Source organism: Schistocerca serialis, unplaced genomic scaffold (genome assembly GCF_023864345.2).
Source record: "Schistocerca serialis cubense isolate TAMUIC-IGC-003099 unplaced genomic scaffold, iqSchSeri2.2 HiC_scaffold_951, whole genome shotgun sequence".
NCBI classification, from domain to species: domain Eukaryota; kingdom Metazoa; phylum Arthropoda; class Insecta; order Orthoptera; family Acrididae; genus Schistocerca; species Schistocerca serialis.
The window spans coordinates 1-19,037 of record NW_026048575.1 but is presented as its reverse complement, the minus strand read 5'-3'; the positions used below and the strand labels follow the sequence as shown (position 1 = coordinate 19,037).

The window sequence follows — 19,037 nt, the reverse complement described above, 5'->3', positions numbered from 1 at the left end:
TCCTCTGCCAATATCATGTCACTCTATACCCGAGGGAAACTAGAATGCAGGGAAAGGAGCTTTGTTGTGAGCACTGTGTTGGTATTTCATCATTTACTAACCAAAGTCTTCTCAAGCCAAGTATGCACCAGCTCTGTGTATGGCTGGCTCAATCAAGAGCCCCTATCAATTTTACTTAAAAGACAAGCAGCATCAACAACTCACAGGAGGCACTGAACATTTTTACCATTATCTGCACCACCTTCCACTGATTTACTGAAGAAGAAACTGCAAAGTCTGGCCAATTTTGTACACAAGTAATCTTGAAAACATTGGAGTCAACAGCAGATTCATAGTTTCCAAGACTGTAGCTAGGAACAACCCTTCAATTTCAAGATTTATCTCTCACTCAGACACACCATACCCAAACTACACCTAGCAGGAAATTGCTACTTACTTCATTTCTAGCTATTTATGTCATATTCAACAACTGTCTCTTTCTCACCTAAATCTTCTACACAACTGAGTACACTGTTATGAACAAACACATTATGGCAACAAGCCAGTGCCACTAATATCCACTCTATTGAAAACCATTTAAATACTCATCCTGCCCAACTAACCACCATCTTCAGCCCAAAGCTCACTCACATCATACCTACAAATCACAAACTTCTGTGGTAAAAATAATTTTGGGTTTCAAAACATAATCTGCTAATCACATACCAGTATTTCTTACAAAGCCTATCATTCATCATTCACTTCCAAATATCAGTTTATATGCTGTTGTGCAACTGCAGTGCAAGTAAACACTCTCAAATCATCTAGAACTGAGGTACGGAAAGGGTTCACCAAGAGATTCCAGGTAGTCCTGTAGCTCTCTCTCTTTACACAATCGTCTAACACACTGCACGCCATTGCAGGGCAAATGTACTTGTTTCATTATACTACGACACGGCCTATTACAATTTCAGATTTTAAAAAAACAAATACTGCCTGATCCAACGTCATCCGCTACTCCACGCCCTTCATTCACACAACACAATCTACCTCTTGCAACTTACATTACGTTTTCACTTGTGATTATGGCTCAGCAATAGCCGAGCACTACGAAAAATACCTTATAGACTCATTTAATGTTCCCCTCCACGGAAATCTTTAGTAAAAGGCGAAAGATTTATTCGTTTTGAAGGGAAACCAGAGTGCCGATCAACGCCCTCACTTCAATACTTATGGCTGCTTCTCTATTACTTCTCCGCGAGAACGCGGAAAATTCTTTCCGTCTTGTCTACTTCTCTACCGTCAACAGACTTCCAGTGTCATGCAAGCACACACCCCAAACTAACTGTCAACGCTGAAACACGTGTCTGCCAAATGTCGTCGCTATTACTCTTTAGTTAACTATTTTCATCATTTCTGTCACCATTCAAGCTGCTTCATTACCTCACCTGCCGACAGATGGCAGCACGCCTAATTCCTGTCGGCGACTCACCGTCCGACATACAACGTCCGACACACAACTGCCCGCACTGCTCTGCATCTAACACTAATCTCTCTCCTCCCCACCACACTCGTTCACTGAAAAAACTGACAACTAGACAGTTCTTTGTACGCAAAACTAGGCCACATCAGACGCAACGTGTATGTAGATGTATGGTGCAAGGGAAATATCCCCCTGCTCCCACACATCTAATTAATACTAGTTGACAACAGAAATTAAATTTCTGTCGATAGTATTTGAACCAGTCTTATTCATTTGCCAATTTCATGCATTCCTTCTTGCAGATAACAGTGCCTTGCAAATCACTCAATTCATGTTTGCTAGCCAAACGTGCTCCTCCTAAATGTTTCGTACATCATGCATTAGTGGTGATTATCAAGACTGTGTTGTGTCTCAGCTTTTTATGGTCATCAATTGCACTCTTCTTGTGTTGCTCACTCATTCTTGTAACTCAAAAGTACGTCGTTGTCATCCAAGCCTAGCACTTGGAGCAGGCCAAATCAAATGGCTCGTCCCCGTGCCACTCGAGAAACTTCCACAAGGCTTTCATGACATGTCGCAATCAAAGTCCTTCCACAACCTGTAGCGACATTTCTGCAACGACGCGGGTCCCGATACCAAAGGTATGACTTACGCTTCTAATCTATATAATAAAACCACCACTCGGAAAGCGCTATTCCCTTCCCACATCCCTCAGAATGTGGTGAACGATCATCGATTACAACCAAGATGCGATGAATCTCGATCGCAAGCCTCACGCTCAGGGAGAGTGCTACCACTCATCATTGTGGTTACGTCTACTCCAGCTTTGAACTAGAGAGAGTTGAAGACATACTACAGAAATGATCCTGTGAAGTATGATCTTGCTTGCAAGCTATCACCGCTCGCTACTTATGCCACGAGACCGTCAACACGCCCTACGAGAATACGACACACTCTTCACATTTCGCGATTTACAAGCTAGGACATTCTGCAAAGAACCTACTTCTACTCTTACTTGGCCGCCATGATTTCACTCAGCTATTTTCTGCGCTACCAGTGCTTCTTGCGTTCCGAAATCAGAGACCATTGCCTCAGGCGAGACTGTATGTAAACACCGCTTGCACCTCCGGCCGCTAGATGGCGGCCTGGGGCACATACAGTAGCATTCTATGGCGCAAGCAGACATGCCAAATAGCCACTGAAAGAGAAACACACAAGAGGGCATTCATAGGACTCTTGTGCTTTCTTTAAAACCGCCTCTCTCTTCGAAAATTTTCGCACCGCACTAGCTCATTCACCTCACTCTAACAGTGCGAACTCTTGTCGATATTTGGCCTCTCTCATGCATACTTCCTCTTTCGTTTCACTTTGCGTCTTACTTGATACCCGCCCTTAGAGCTGCTGATATACAATACTCGCAACCAATGTGTTTCTCTCTGTATCTCTTTTCGCCTATCACGAGTATTGCTTTTCCTCACATGGCAATTATGAAAACACCCACAGCTGAACAAACACTTCCATTCAGCGCCACGTCCATACTATCAATCATACACCAGTAATTTCACAGCTACTTGCTCCACTAATACATTTCTTATGTCTACTGTTCAACAGATGAAGAAGCAAAGTATACAACAAGTCTCTATGAACATCACTGTCAGGACATTTTACAGACCTACGCATACCATGCCAATCTGTATGCTTCAACTATGATGGCCCATGTGCTATGAATAAAGAAATTTCTCATAAAATAACAAATAATTTTACAACTATACAACTACTCCGACAAGCTCCTTACTAAAATGCTACATGTTTAGCAACCCCCCCCATCATCTCAGAATAATCTCAAGCAGTGCTTTCATCCCATGAGCACTTCTTTGCAAACAAAACCACAAACTACTTTTTATACTAGCTTCCTTGTCACAGTGAACACGAAACTAATGCTAGTGCCTCAGTTTACTAAAAAGCTTTTTTCGCTTGCAACATATAAACTACCAACTTGAACCTCTGGGATTTTCAAACACACACACATACAGAAAACTTAATTCCACAGAAATTTAGGAGTAACAGTGGTTACCTCACATTTTCATACATACTCAAATAGCTACTTCTGTGCACTTCACACAATGTTCTCATCGTGTTCCACCAGAGAGCACAGTTATCACTATGCATGGATTCTGGTAAAAGAGCATTAAATAAAAACAAACAGCCTGATCAAAGTGATTATCTGCACATCCTCTGCCAATATCATGTCACTCTATACCCGAGGGAAACTAGAATGCAGGGAAAGGAGCTTTGTTGTGAGCACTGTGTTGGTATTTCATCATTTACTGACCAAAGTCTTCTCAAGCCAAGTATGCACCAGCTCTGTGTATGGCTGGCTCAATCAAGAGCCCCTATCAATTTTACTTAAAAGACAAGCAGCATCAACAACTCACAGGAGGCACTGAACATTTTTACCATTATCTGCACCACCTTCCACTGATTTACTGAAGAAGAAACTGCAAAGTCTGGCCAATTTTGTACACAAGTAATCTTGAAAACATTGGAGTCAACAGCAGATTCATAGTTTCCAAGACTGTGGCTAGGAACAACCCTTCAATTTCAAGATTTATCTCTCACTCAGACACACCATACCCAAACTACACCTAGCAGGAAATTGCTACTTACTTCATTTCTAGCTATTTATGTCATATTCAACAACTGTCTCTTTCTCACCTAAATCTTCTACACAACTGAGTACACTGTTATGAACAAACACATTATGGCAACAAGCCAGTGCCACTAATATCCACTCTATTGAAAACCATTTAAATACTCATCCTGCCCAACTAACCACCATCTTCAGCCCAAAGCTCACTCACATCATACCTACAAATCACAAACTTCTGTGGTAAAAATAATTTTGGGTTTCAAAACATAATCTGCTAATCACATACCAGTATTTCTTACAAAGCCTATCATTCATCATTCACTTCCAAATATCAGTTTATATGCTGTTGTGCAACTGCAGTGCAAGTAAACACTCTCAAATCATCTAGAACTGAGGTACAGAAAGGGTTCACCAAGAGATTCCAGGTAGTCCTGTAGCTCTCTCTCTTTACACAATCGTCTAACACACTGCACGCCATTGCAGGGCAAATGTACTTGTTTCATTATACTACGACACGGCCTATTACAATTTCAGATTTTAAAAAAACAAATACTGCCTGATCCAACGTCATCCGCTACTCCACGCCCTTCATTCACACAACACAATCTACCTCTTGCAACTTACATTACGTTTTCACTTGTGATTATGGCTCAGCAATAGCCGAGCACTACGAAAAATACCTTATAGACTCATTTAATGTTCCCCTCCACGGAAATCTTTAGTAAAAGGCGAAAGATTTATTCGTTTTGAAGGGAAACCAGAGTGCCGATCAACGCCCTCACTTCAATACTTATGGCTGCTTCTCTATTACTTCTCCGCGAGAACGCGGAAAATTCTTTCCGTCTTGTCTACTTCTCTACCGTCAACAGACTTCCAGTGTCATGCAAGCACACACCCCAAACTAACTGTCAACGCTGAAACACGTGTCTGCCAAATGTCGTCGCTATTACTCTTTAGTTAACTATTTTCATCATTTCTGTCACCATTCAAGCTGCTTCATTACCTCACCTGCCGACAGATGGCAGCACGCCTAATTCCTGTCGGCGACTCACCGTCCGACATACAACGTCCGACACACAACTGCCCGCACTGCTCTGCATCTAACACTAATCTCTCTCCTCCCCACCACACTCGTTCACTGAAAAAACTGACAACTAGACAGTTCTTTGTACGCAAAACTAGGCCACATCAGACGCAACGTGTATGTAGATGTATGGTGCAAGGGAAATATCCCCCTGCTCCCACACATCTAATTAATACTAGTTGACAACAGAAATTAAATTTCTGTCGATAGTATTTGAACCAGTCTTATTCATTTGCCAATTTCATGCATTCCTTCTTGCAGATAACAGTGCCTTGCAAATCACTCAATTCATGTTTGCTAGCCAAACGTGCTCCTCCTAAATGTTTCGTACATCATGCATTAGTGGTGATTATCAAGACTGTGTTGTGTCTCAGCTTTTTATGGTCATCAATTGCACTCTTCTTGTGTTGCTCACTCATTCTTGTAACTCAAAAGTACGTCGTTGTCATCCAAGCCTAGCACTTGGAGCAGGCCAAATCAAATGGCTCGTCCCCGTGCCACTCGAGAAACTTCCACAAGGCTTTCATGACATGTCGCAATCAAAGTCCTTCCACAACCTGTAGCGACATTTCTGCAACGACGCGGGTCCCGATACCAAAGGTATGACTTACGCTTCTAATCTATATAATAAAACCACCACTCGGAAAGTGCTATTCCCTTCCCACATCCCTCAGAATGTGGCGAACGATCATCGATTACAACCAAGATGCGATGAATCTCGATCGCAAGCCTCACGCTCAGGGAGAGTGCTACCACTCATCATTGTGGTTACGTCTACTCCAGCTTTGAACTAGAGAGAGTTGAAGACATACTACAGAAATGATCCTGTGAAGTATGATCTTGCTTGCAAGCTATCACCGCTCGCTACTTATGCCACGAGACCGTCAACACGCCCTACGAGAATACGACACACTCTTCACATTTCGCGATTTACAAGCTAGGACATTCTGCAAAGAACCTACTTCTACTCTTACTTGGCCGCCATGATCTCACTCAGCTATTTTCTGCGCTACCAGTGCTTCTTGCGTTCCGAAATCAGAGACCATTGCCTCAGGCGAGACTGTATGTAAACACCGCTTGCACCTCCGGCCGCTAGATGGCGGCCTGGGGCACATACAGTAGCATTCTATGGCGCAAGCAGACATGCCAAATAGCCACTGAAAGAGAAACACACAAGAGGGCATTCATAGGACTCTTGTGCTTTCTTTAAAACCGCCTCTCTCTTCGAAAATTTTCGCACCGCACTAGCTCATTCACCTCACTCTAACAGTGCGAACTCTTGTCGATATTTGGCCTCTCTCATGCATACTTCCTCTTTCGTTTCACTTTGCGTCTTACTTGATACCCGCCCTTAGAGCTGCTGATATACAATACTCGCAACCAATGTGTTTCTCTCTGTATCTCTTTTCGCCTATCACGAGTATTGCTTTTCCTCACATGGCAATTATGAAAACACCCACAGCTGAACAAACACTTCCATTCAGGGCCACGTCCATACTATCAATCATACACCAGTAATTTCACAGCTACTTGCTCCACTAATACATTTCTTATGTCTACTGTTCAACAGATGAAGAAGCAAAGTATACAACAAGTCTCTATGAACATCACTGTCAGGACATTTTACAGACCTACGCATACCATGCCAATCTGTATGCTTCAACTATGATGGCCCATGTGCTATGAATAAAGAAATTTCTCATAAAATAACAAATAATTTTACAACTATACAACTACTCCGACAAGCTCCTTACTAAAATGCTACATGTTTAGCAACCCCCCCATCATCTCAGAATAATCTCAAGCAGTGCTTTCATCCCATGCGCACTTCTTTGCAAACAAAACCACAAACTACTTTTTATACTAGCTTCCTTGTCACAGTGAACACGAAACTAATGCTAGTGCCTCAGTTTACTAAAAAGCTTTTTCCGCTTGCAACATATAAACTACCAACTTGAACCTCTGGGATTTTCGAACACACACACACACATACAGAAAACTTAATTCCACAGAAATTTAGGAGTAACAGTGGTTACCTCACATTTTCATACATACTCAAATAGCTACTTCTGTGCACTTCACACAATGTTCTCATCGTGTTCCACCAGAGAGCACAGTTATCACTATGCATGGATTCTGGTAAAAGAGCATTAAATAAAAACAAACAGCCTGATCAAAGTGATTATCTGCACATCCTCTGCCAATATCATGTCACTCTATACCCGAGGGAAACTAGAATGCAGGGAAAGGAGCTTTGTTGTGAGCACTGTGTTGGTATTTCATCATTTACTAACCAAAGTCTTCTCAAGCCAAGTATGCACCAGCTCTGTGTATGGCTGGCTCAATCAAGAGCCCCTATCAATTTTACTTAAAAGACAAGCAGCATCAACAACTCACAGGAGGCACTGAACATTTTTACCATTATCTGCACCACCTTCCACTGATTTACTGAAGAAGAAACTGCAAAGTCTGGCCAATTTTGTACACAAGTAATCTTGAAAACATTGGAGTCAACAGCAGATTCATAGTTTCCAAGACTGTAGCTAGGAACAACCCTTCAATTTCAAGATTTATCTCTCACTCAGACACACCATACCCAAACTACACCTAGCAGGAAATTGCTACTTACTTCATTTCTAGCTATTTATGTCATATTCAACAACTGTCTCTTTCTCACCTAAATCTTCTACACAACTGAGTACACTGTTATGAACAAACACATTATGGCAACAAGCCAGTGCCACTAATATCCACTCTATTGAAAACCATTTAAATACTCATCCTGCCCAACTAACCACCATCTTCAGCCCAAAGCTCACTCACATCATACCTACAAATCACAAACTTCTGTGGTAAAAATAATTTTGGGTTTCAAAACATAATCTGCTAATCACATACCAGTATTTCTTACAAAGCCTATCATTCATCATTCACTTCCAAATATCAGTTTATATGCTGTTGTGCAACTGCAGTGCAAGTAAACACTCTCAAATCATCTAGAACTGAGGTACGGAAAGGGTTCACCAAGAGATTCCAGGTAGTCCTGTAGCTCTCTCTCTTTACACAATCGTCTAACACACTGCACGCCATTGCAGGGCAAATGTACTTGTTTCATTATACTACGACACGGCCTATTACAATTTCAGATTTTAAAAAAACAAATACTGCCTGATCCAACGTCATCCGCTACTCCACGCCCTTCATTCACACAACACAATCTACCTCTTGCAACTTACATTACGTTTTCACTTGTGATTATGGCTCAGCAATAGCCGAGCACTACGAAAAATACCTTATAGACTCATTTAATGTTCCCCTCCACGGAAATCTTTAGTAAAAGGCGAAAGATTTATTCGTTTTGAAGGGAAACCAGAGTGCCGATCAACGCCCTCACTTCAATACTTATGGCTGCTTCTCTATTACTTCTCCGCGAGAACGCGGAAAATTCTTTCCGTCTTGTCTACTTCTCTACCGTCAACAGACTTCCAGTGTCATGCAAGCACACACCCCAAACTAACTGTCAACGCTGAAACACGTGTCTGCCAAATGTCGTCGCTATTACTCTTTAGTTAACTATTTTCATCATTTCTGTCACCATTCAAGCTGCTTCATTACCTCACCTGCCGACAGATGGCAGCACGCCTAATTCCTGTCGGCGACTCACCGTCCGACATACAACGTCCGACACACAACTGCCCGCACTGCTCTGCATCTAACACTAATCTCTCTCCTCCCCACCACACTCGTTCACTGAAAAAACTGACAACTAGACAGTTCTTTGTACGCAAAACTAGGCCACATCAGACGCAACGTGTATGTAGATGTATGGTGCAAGGGAAATATCCCCCTGCTCCCACACATCTAATTAATACTAGTTGACAACAGAAATTAAATTTCTGTCGATAGTATTTGAACCAGTCTTATTCATTTGCCAATTTCATGCATTCCTTCTTGCAGATAACAGTGCCTTGCAAATCACTCAATTCATGTTTGCTAGCCAAACGTGCTCCTCCTAAATGTTTCGTACATCATGCATTAGTGGTGATTATCAAGACTGTGTTGTGTCTCAGCTTTTTATGGTCATCAATTGCACTCTTCTTGTGTTGCTCACTCATTCTTGTAACTCAAAAGTACGTCGTTGTCATCCAAGCCTAGCACTTGGAGCAGGCCAAATCAAATGGCTCGTCCCCGTGCCACTCGAGAAACTTCCACAAGGCTTTCATGACATGTCGCAATCAAAGTCCTTCCACAACCTGTAGCGACATTTCTGCAACGACACGGGTCCCGATACCAAAGGTATGACTTACGCTTCTAATCTATATAATAAAACCACCACTCGGAAAGCGCTATTCCCTTCCCACATCCCTCAGAATGTGGCGAACGATCATCGATTACAACCAAGATGCGATGAATCTCGATCGCAAGCCTCACGCTCAGGGAGAGTGCTACCACTCATCATTGTGGTTACGTCTACTCCAGCTTTGAACTAGAGAGAGTTGAAGACATACTACAGAAATGATCCTGTGAAGTATGATCTTGCTTGCAAGCTATCACCGCTCGCTACTTATGCCACGAGACCGTCAACACGCCCTACGAGAATACGACACACTCTTCACATTTCGCGATTTACAAGCTAGGACATTCTGCAAAGAACCTACTTCTACTCTTACTTGGCCGCCATGATCTCACTCAGCTATTTTCTGCGCTACCAGTGCTTCTTGCGTTCCGAAATCAGAGACCATTGCCTCAGGCGAGACTGTATGTAAACACCGCTTGCACCTCCGGCCGCTAGATGGCGGCCTGGGGCACATACAGTAGCATTCTATGGCGCAAGCAGACATGCCAAATAGCCACTGAAAGAGAAACACACAAGAGGGCATTCATAGGACTCTTGTGCTTTCTTTAAAACCGCCTCTCTCTTCGAAAATTTTCGCACCGCACTAGCTCATTCACCTCACTCTAACAGTGCGAACTCTTGTCGATATTTGGCCTCTCTCATGCATACTTCCTCTTTCGTTTCACTTTGCGTCTTACTTGATACCCGCCCTTAGAGCTGCTGATATACAATACTCGCAACCAATGTGTTTCTCTCTGTATCTCTTTTCGCCTATCACGAGTATTGCTTTTCCTCACATGGCAATTATGAAAACACCCACAGCTGAACAAACACTTCCATTCAGGGCCACGTCCATACTATCAATCATACACCAGTAATTTCGCAGCTACTTGCTCCACTAATACATTTCTTATGTCTACTGTTCAACAGATGAAGAAGCAAAGTATACAACAAGTCTCTATGAACATCACTGTCAGGACATTTTACAGACCTACGCATACCATGCCAATCTGTATGCTTCAACTATGATGGCCCATGTGCTATGAATAAAGAAATTTCTCATAAAATAACAAATAATTTTACAACTATACAACTACTCCGACAAGCTCCTTACTAAAATGCTACATGTTTAGCAACCCCCCCCCATCATCTCAGAATAATCTCAAGCAGTGCTTTCATCCCATGAGCACTTCTTTGCAAACAAAACCACAAACTACTTTTTATACTAGCTTCCTTGTCACAGTGAACACGAAACTAATGCTAGTGCCTCAGTTTACTAAAAAGCTTTTTCCGCTTGCAACATATAAACTACCAACTTGAACCTCTGGGATTTTCAAACACACACACATACAGAAAACTTAATTCCACAGAAATTTAGGAGTAACAGTGGTTACCTCACATTTTCATACATACTCAAATAGCTACTTCTGTGCACTTCACACAATGTTCTCATCGTGTTCCACCAGAGAGCACAGTTATCACTATGCATGGATTCTGGTAAAAGAGCATTAAATAAAAACAAACAGCCTGATCAAAGTGATTATCTGCACATCCTCTGCCAATATCATGTCACTCTATACCCGAGGGAAACTAGAATGCAGGGAAAGGAGCTTTGTTGTGAGCACTGTGTTGGTATTTCATCATTTACTGACCAAAGTCTTCTCAAGCCAAGTATGCACCAGCTCTGTGTATGGCTGGCTCAATCAAGAGCCCCTATCAATTTTACTTAAAAGACAAGCAGCATCAACAACTCACAGGAGGCACTGAACATTTTTACCATTATCTGCACCACCTTCCACTGATTTACTGAAGAAGAAACTGCAAAGTCTGGCCAATTTTGTACACAAGTAATCTTGAAAACATTGGAGTCAACAGCAGATTCATAGTTTCCAAGACTGTAGCTAGGAACAACCCTTCAATTTCAAGATTTATCTCTCACTCAGACACACCATACCCAAACTACACCTAGCAGGAAATTGCTACTTACTTCATTTCTAGCTATTTATGTCATATTCAACAACTGTCTCTTTCTCACCTAAATCTTCTACACAACTGAGTACACTGTTATGAACAAACACATTATGGCAACAAGCCAGTGCCACTAATATCCACTCTATTGAAAACCATTTAAATACTCATCCTGCCCAACTAACCACCATCTTCAGCCCAAAGCTCACTCACATCATACCTACAAATCACAAACTTCTGTGGTAAAAATAATTTTGGGTTTCAAAACATAATCTGCTAATCACATACCAGTATTTCTTACAAAGCCTATCATTCATCATTCACTTCCAAATATCAGTTTATATGCTGTTGTGCAACTGCAGTGCAAGTAAACACTCTCAAATCATCTAGAACTGAGGTACGGAAAGGGTTCACCAAGAGATTCCAGGTAGTCCTGTAGCTCTCTCTCTTTACACAATCGTCTAACACACTGCACGCCATTGCAGGGCAAATGTACTTGTTTCATTATACTACGACACGGCCTATTACAATTTCAGATTTTAAAAAAACAAATACTGCCTGATCCAACGTCATCCGCTACTCCACGCCCTTCATTCACACAACACAATCTACCTCTTGCAACTTACATTACGTTTTCACTTGTGATTATGGCTCAGCAATAGCCGAGCACTACGAAAAATACCTTATAGACTCATTTAATGTTCCCCTCCACGGAAATCTTTAGTAAAAGGCGAAAGATTTATTCGTTTTGAAGGGAAACCAGAGTGCCGATCAACGCCCTCACTTCAATACTTATGGCTGCTTCTCTATTACTTCTCCGCGAGAACGCGGAAAATTCTTTCCGTCTTGTCTACTTCTCTACCGTCAACAGACTTCCAGTGTCATGCAAGCACACACCCCAAACTAACTGTCAACGCTGAAACACGTGTCTGCCAAATGTCGTCGCTATTACTCTTTAGTTAACTATTTTCATCATTTCTGTCACCATTCAAGCTGCTTCATTACCTCACCTGCCGACAGATGGCAGCACGCCTAATTCCTGTCGGCGACTCACCGTCCGACATACAACGTCCGACACACAACTGCCCGCACTGCTCTGCATCTAACACTAATCTCTCTCCTCCCCACCACACTCGTTCACTGAAAAAACTGACAACTAGACAGTTCTTTGTACGCAAAACTAGGCCACATCAGACGCAACGTGTATGTAGATGTATGGTGCAAGGGAAATATCCCCCTGCTCCCACACATCTAATTAATACTAGTTGACAACAGAAATTAAATTTCTGTCGATAGTATTTGAACCAGTCTTATTCATTTGCCAATTTCATGCATTCCTTCTTGCAGATAACAGTGCCTTGCAAATCACTCAATTCATGTTTGCTAGCCAAACGTGCTCCTCCTAAATGTTTCGTACATCATGCATTAGTGGTGATTATCAAGACTGTGTTGTGTCTCAGCTTTTTATGGTCATCAATTGCACTCTTCTTGTGTTGCTCACTCATTCTTGTAACTCAAAAGTACGTCGTTGTCATCCAAGCCTAGCACTTGGAGCAGGCCAAATCAAATGGCTCGTCCCCGTGCCACTCGAGAAACTTCCACAAGGCTTTCATGACATGTCGCAATCAAAGTCCTTCCACAACCTGTAGCGACATTTCTGCAACGACGCGGGTCCCGATACCAAAGGTATGACTTACGCTTCTAATCTATATAATAAAACCACCACTCGGAAAGTGCTATTCCCTTCCCACATCCCTCAGAATGTGGCGAACGATCATCGATTACAACCAAGATGCGATGAATCTCGATCGCAAGCCTCACGCTCAGGGAGAGTGCTACCACTCATCATTGTGGTTACGTCTACTCCAGCTTTGAACTAGAGAGAGTTGAAGACATACTACAGAAATGATCCTGTGAAGTATGATCTTGCTTGCAAGCTATCACCGCTCGCTACTTATGCCACGAGACCGTCAACACGCCCTACGAGAATACGACACACTCTTCACATTTCGCGATTTACAAGCTAGGACATTCTGCAAAGAACCTACTTCTACTCTTACTTGGCCGCCATGATCTCACTCAGCTATTTTCTGCGCTACCAGTGCTTCTTGCGTTCCGAAATCAGAGACCATTGCCTCAGGCGAGACTGTATGTAAACACCGCTTGCACCTCCGGCCGCTAGATGGCGGCCTGGGGCACATACAGTAGCATTCTATGGCGCAAGCAGACATGCCAAATAGCCACTGAAAGAGAAACACACAAGAGGGCATTCATAGGACTCTTGTGCTTTCTTTAAAACCGCCTCTCTCTTCGAAAATTTTCGCACCGCACTAGCTCATTCACCTCACTCTAACAGTGCGAACTCTTGTCGATATTTGGCCTCTCTCATGCATACTTCCTCTTTCGTTTCACTTTGCGTCTTACTTGATACCCGCCCTTAGAGCTGCTGATATACAATACTCGCAACCAATGTGTTTCTCTCTGTATCTCTTTTCGCCTATCACGAGTATTGCTTTTCCTCACATGGCAATTATGAAAACACCCACAGCTGAACAAACACTTCCATTCAGGGCCACGTCCATACTATCAATCATACACCAGTAATTTCACAGCTACTTGCTCCACTAATACATTTCTTATGTCTACTGTTCAACAGATGAAGAAGCAAAGTATACAACAAGTCTCTATGAACATCACTGTCAGGACATTTTACAGACCTACGCATACCATGCCAATCTGTATGCTTCAACTATGATGGCCCATGTGCTATGAATAAAGAAATTTCTCATAAAATAACAAATAATTTTACAACTATACAACTACTCCGACAAGCTCCTTACTAAAATGCTACATGTTTAGCAACCCCCCCCATCATCTCAGAATAATCTCAAGCAGTGCTTTCATCCCATGCGCACTTCTTTGCAAACAAAACCACAAACTACTTTTTATACTAGCTTCCTTGTCACAGTGAACACGAAACTAATGCTAGTGCCTCAGTTTACTAAAAAGCTTTTTCCGCTTGCAACATATAAACTACCAACTTGAACCTCTGGGATTTTCGAACACCACACACACATACAGAAAACTTAATTCCACAGAAATTTAGGAGTAACAGTGGTTACCTCACATTTTCATACATACTCAAATAGCTACTTCTGTGCACTTCACACAATGTCTCATCGTGTTCCACCAGAGAGCACAGTTATCACTATGCATGGATTCTGGTAAAAGAGCATTAAATAAAAACAAACAGCCTGATCAAAGTGATTATCTGCACATCCTCTGCCAATATCATGTCACTCTATACCCGAGGGAAACTAGAATGCAGGGAAAGGAGCTTTGTTGTGAGCACTGTGTTGGTATTTCATCATTTACTAACCAAAGTCTTCTCAAGCCAAGTATGCACCAGCTCTGTGTATGGCTGGCTCAATCAAGAGCCCCTATCAATTTTACTTAAAGACAAGCAGCATCAACAACTCACAGGAGGCACTGAACATTTTTACCATTATCTGCACCACCTTCCACTGAGATTTACTGAAGAAGAAACTGCAAAGTCTGGCCAATTTTGTACACAAGTAATCTTGAAAACATTGGAGTCAACAGCAGATTCATAGTTTCCAAGACTGTAGCTAGGAACAACCCTTCAATTTCAAGATTTATCTCTCACTCAGACACACCATACCCAAACTACACCTAGCAGGAAATTGCTACTTACTTCATTTCTAGCTATTTATGTCATATTCAACAACTGTCTCTTTCTCACCTAAATCTTCTACACAACTGAGTACACTGTTATGAACAAACACATTATGGCAACAAGCCAGTGCCACTAATATCCACTCTATTGAAAACCATTTAAATACTCATCCTGCCCAACTAACCACCATCTTCAGCCCAAAGCTCACTCACATCATACCTACAAATCACAAACTTCTGTGGTAAAAATAATTTTGGGTTTCAAAACATAATCTGCTAATCACATACCAGTATTTCTTACAAAGCCTATCATTCATCATTCACTTCCAAATATCAGTTTATATGCTGTTGTGCAACTGCAGTGCAAGTAAACACTCTCAAATCATCTAGAACTGAGGTACGGAAAGGGTTCACCAAGAGATTCCAGGTAGTCCTGTAGCTCTCTCTCTTTACACAATCGTCTAACACACTGCACGCCATTGCAGGGCAAATGTACTTGTTTCATTATACTACGACACGGCCTATTACAATTTCAGATTTTAAAAAAACAAATACTGCCTGATCCAACGTCATCCGCTACTCCACGCCCTTCATTCACACAACACAATCTACCTCTTGCAACTTACATTACGTTTTCACTTGTGATTATGGCTCAGCAATAGCCGAGCACTACGAAAAATACCTTATAGACTCATTTAATGTTCCCCTCCACGGAAATCTTTAGTAAAAGGCGAAAGATTTATTCGTTAAGGCGAAAGATTTATTCGTTTTGAAGGGAAACCAGAGTGCCGATCAACGCCCCTCACTTCAATACTTATGGCTGCTTCTCTATTACTTCTCCGCGAGAACGCGGAAAATTCTTTCCGTCTTGTCTACTTCTCTACCGTCAACAGACTTCCAGTGTCATGCAAGCACACACCCCCAAACTAACTGTCAACGCTGAAACACGTGTCTGCCAAATGTCGTCGCTATTACTCTTTAGTTAACTATTTTCATCATTTCTGTCACCATTCAAGCTGCTTCATTACCCTCACACTGCCGACAGATGGCAGCACGCCTTAATTCCTGTCGGCGACTCTCACCGTCCGACATACAACGTCCGACACACAACTGCCCCGCACTGCTCCTGCATCTAACACTAATCTCTCTCCTCCCCACCACACTCGTTCACTGAAAAAACTGACAACTAGACAGTTTCTTTGTACGCAAAACTAGGCCACATCAGACGCAACGTGTATGTAGATGTATGGTGCAAGGGAAATATCCCCCTCTGCTCCCACACATCTAATTAATACTAGTTGACAACAGAAATTAAATTTTCTGTCGATAGTATTTGAACCAGTCTTATTCATTTGCTCAATTTCATGCATTCCTTCTTGCAGATAACAGTGCCTTGCAAATCACTCAATTCATGTTTGCTAGCCAAACGTGCTCCTCCTAAATGTTTCGTACATCATGCATTAGTGGTTGATTATCAAGACTGTGTTGTGTCTCAGCTTTTTATGGTCATCAATTGCACTCTTCTTGTGTTGCTCACTCATTCTTGTAACTCAAAAGTACGTCGTTGTCATCCAAGCCTAGCACTTGGAGCAGGCCCAAATCAAATGGCTCGTCCCCGTGCCACTCGAGAAACTTCCACAAGGCTTTCATGACCATGTCGCAATCAAAGTCCTTCCACAACCTGTAGCGACATTTCTGCAACGACACGGGTCCCCGATACCAAAGGTATGACTTACGCTTCTAATCTATATAATAAAACCACCACTCGGAAAGCGCTATTCCCTTCCCACATCCCTCAGAATGTGGCGAACGATCATCGATTACAACCAAGATGCGATGAATCTCGATCGCAAGCCTCACGCTCAAGGGAGAGTGCTACCACTCATCATTGTGTGGTTACGTCTACTCCAGCTTTGAACTAGAGAGAGTTGAAGACATACTACAGAAATGATCCTGTGAAGTATGATTCTTGCTTGCAAGCTATCACCGCTCGCTACTTATGCCACGAGACCGTCAACACGCCCTACGAGAATACGACACACTCTTCACATTTCGCGATTTACAAGCTAGGACAATTCTGCAAAGAACCTACTTCTACTCTTACTTGGCCGCCCATGATCTCACTCAGCTATTTTCTGCGCTTGACCAGTGCTTCCTTGCGTTCCGAAATCAGAGACCATTGCCTCAGGGCGCAGACTGTATGTAAACCACCTGCTTGCACCTCCGCGCGCTAGATGGCGGCCTGTGGGCACATACAGTAGCATTCTATAGGCGCAAGCAGAGACATGCCAAATAGCCACTGAAAGAGAAACACACAAGAGGGCATTCATAGGACTCTTGTGCTTTTCTTTAAAACCGCCTCTCTCTTTCGAAAATTTTCGCACCCGCACTAGCTCATTTCACCTCACTCTAACAGTGCGAACTCTTGTCGATATTTGGCCTCTCTCTCATGCATACTTCCTCTTTCGTTTCACTTTGCGTCTTACTTGATACCCGCCCTTAGAGCTGCTGATATACAATACTCGCAACCAATGTGTTTTCTCTCTGTATCTCTTTTCGCCTATCACGAGTATTGCTTTTCCTCACATGGCAATTATGAAAACACCCACAGCTGAACAAACACTTCCATTCAGGGCCACGTCCATACTATCAATCATACACCAGTAATTTCGCAGCTACTTGCTCCACTAATACATTTCTTATGTCTACTGTTCAACAGATGAAGAAGCAAAGTATACAACAAGTCTCTATGAACATCACTGTCAGGACATTTTACAGACCTACGCATACCATGCCAATCTGTATGCTTCAACTATGATGGCCCATGTGCTATGAATAAAGAAATTTCTCATAAAATAACAAATAATTTTACAACTATACAACTACTCCGACAAGCTCCTTACTAAAATGCTACATGTTTAGCAACCCCCCCCTCCATCATCTCAGAATAATCTCAAGCAGTTGCTTTCATCCCGATGAGCACTTCTTTGCAACAAAACCACAAACTACTCTTTTATACTAGCTTCCTTGTCACAGTGAACACGAAACTAATAAGCTAGTGCCTCAGTTTACTAAAAAGCTTTTTCTCGCTTGCAACATATAAACTTACCAACTTGAACCTGCTGGGATTTTCAAACACACACACAATACAGAAAACTTAATTCCACAGAAATTTAGGAGTAACAGTGGTTACCTCTCACATGTTTTCATACATACTTCAAATAGCTACTTCTGTGCACTTCACACAATGTTCTCATCGTGTTCCACCAGAGAGCACAGTTATCACTATGCACTGGATATCTGGTAAACAGAGCATTAAATAAAAACAAACAGCCTGATCAAAGTGATTATCTGCACATCCTCTGCCAATATCATGTCACTCTATACCCGAGGGAAACTAGAATGCAGGGAAAGGAGCTTTGTTGTGAGCACTGTGTTGGTATTTCATCATTTACTGACCAAAGTCTTCTCAAGCCAATGTATGCACCAGCTCTGTGTATGGCTGGCTCAATCAAGAGCCCCTATCAATTTTACTTAAAAGACAAGCAGCATCAACAACTCACAGGAGGCACTGAAACATTTTTAACCATTATCTGCAACCACCTTCCACCTGATTTACTGAAGAAGAAACCTGCAAAGTTCTGGCCAATTTTGTACACAAGTAATCTTGAAAACATTGGAGTCAACAGCAGATTCATAGTTTCCAAGACTGTAGGCTAGGAACAACCCTATCAATTTCAAGATTTATCTCTCACTCAGACACACCATACCCAAACTACACCTAGCAGGAAATTGCTACTTACTTCATTTCTAGCTATTTTATGTCATATTCAACAACTGT

The 19,037-nt window shown here is 42.2% G+C and overlaps 9 non-coding genes and 1 pseudogene across 9 annotated transcripts; all 10 read right to left on the bottom strand.

The window, feature by feature from the left end:
* Window positions 1–1,066: 1,066 nt before the first annotated feature.
* On the bottom strand, window positions 1,067–1,185 carry LOC126453626 (U5 spliceosomal RNA). Its single transcript, XR_007584933.1, has one exon. It is a non-coding gene; the product is annotated as a U5 spliceosomal RNA (small nuclear RNA).
* Window positions 1,186–2,138: 953 nt separating this feature from the next.
* LOC126453613 (small nucleolar RNA U3) lies at window positions 2,139–2,345 on the bottom strand. Its single transcript, XR_007584921.1, has one exon. It is a non-coding gene; the product is annotated as a small nucleolar RNA U3 (small nucleolar RNA).
* A 2,414-nt stretch (window positions 2,346–4,759) lies between these two features.
* LOC126453624 (U5 spliceosomal RNA) lies at window positions 4,760–4,878 on the bottom strand. The gene has a single exon (XR_007584931.1). It is a non-coding gene; the product is annotated as a U5 spliceosomal RNA (small nuclear RNA).
* Window positions 4,879–5,831: 953 nt separating this feature from the next.
* LOC126453615 (small nucleolar RNA U3) lies at window positions 5,832–6,038 on the bottom strand. The gene has a single exon (XR_007584923.1). It is a non-coding gene; the product is annotated as a small nucleolar RNA U3 (small nucleolar RNA).
* Window positions 6,039–8,455: 2,417 nt separating this feature from the next.
* On the bottom strand, window positions 8,456–8,574 carry LOC126453623 (U5 spliceosomal RNA). Its single transcript, XR_007584930.1, has one exon. It is a non-coding gene; the product is annotated as a U5 spliceosomal RNA (small nuclear RNA).
* Window positions 8,575–9,527: 953 nt separating this feature from the next.
* On the bottom strand, window positions 9,528–9,734 carry LOC126453625 (small nucleolar RNA U3). Its single transcript, XR_007584932.1, has one exon. It is a non-coding gene; the product is annotated as a small nucleolar RNA U3 (small nucleolar RNA).
* Window positions 9,735–12,149: 2,415 nt separating this feature from the next.
* Window positions 12,150–12,268, bottom strand: LOC126453622 (U5 spliceosomal RNA). Its single transcript, XR_007584929.1, has one exon. It is a non-coding gene; the product is annotated as a U5 spliceosomal RNA (small nuclear RNA).
* A 953-nt stretch (window positions 12,269–13,221) lies between these two features.
* LOC126453614 (small nucleolar RNA U3) lies at window positions 13,222–13,428 on the bottom strand. The gene has a single exon (XR_007584922.1). It is a non-coding gene; the product is annotated as a small nucleolar RNA U3 (small nucleolar RNA).
* A 2,417-nt stretch (window positions 13,429–15,845) lies between these two features.
* Window positions 15,846–15,985, bottom strand: LOC126453635 (U5 spliceosomal RNA; annotated as a pseudogene).
* A 971-nt stretch (window positions 15,986–16,956) lies between these two features.
* On the bottom strand, window positions 16,957–17,166 carry LOC126453621 (small nucleolar RNA U3). The gene has a single exon (XR_007584928.1). It is a non-coding gene; the product is annotated as a small nucleolar RNA U3 (small nucleolar RNA).
* Window positions 17,167–19,037: the final 1,871 nt, after the last annotated feature.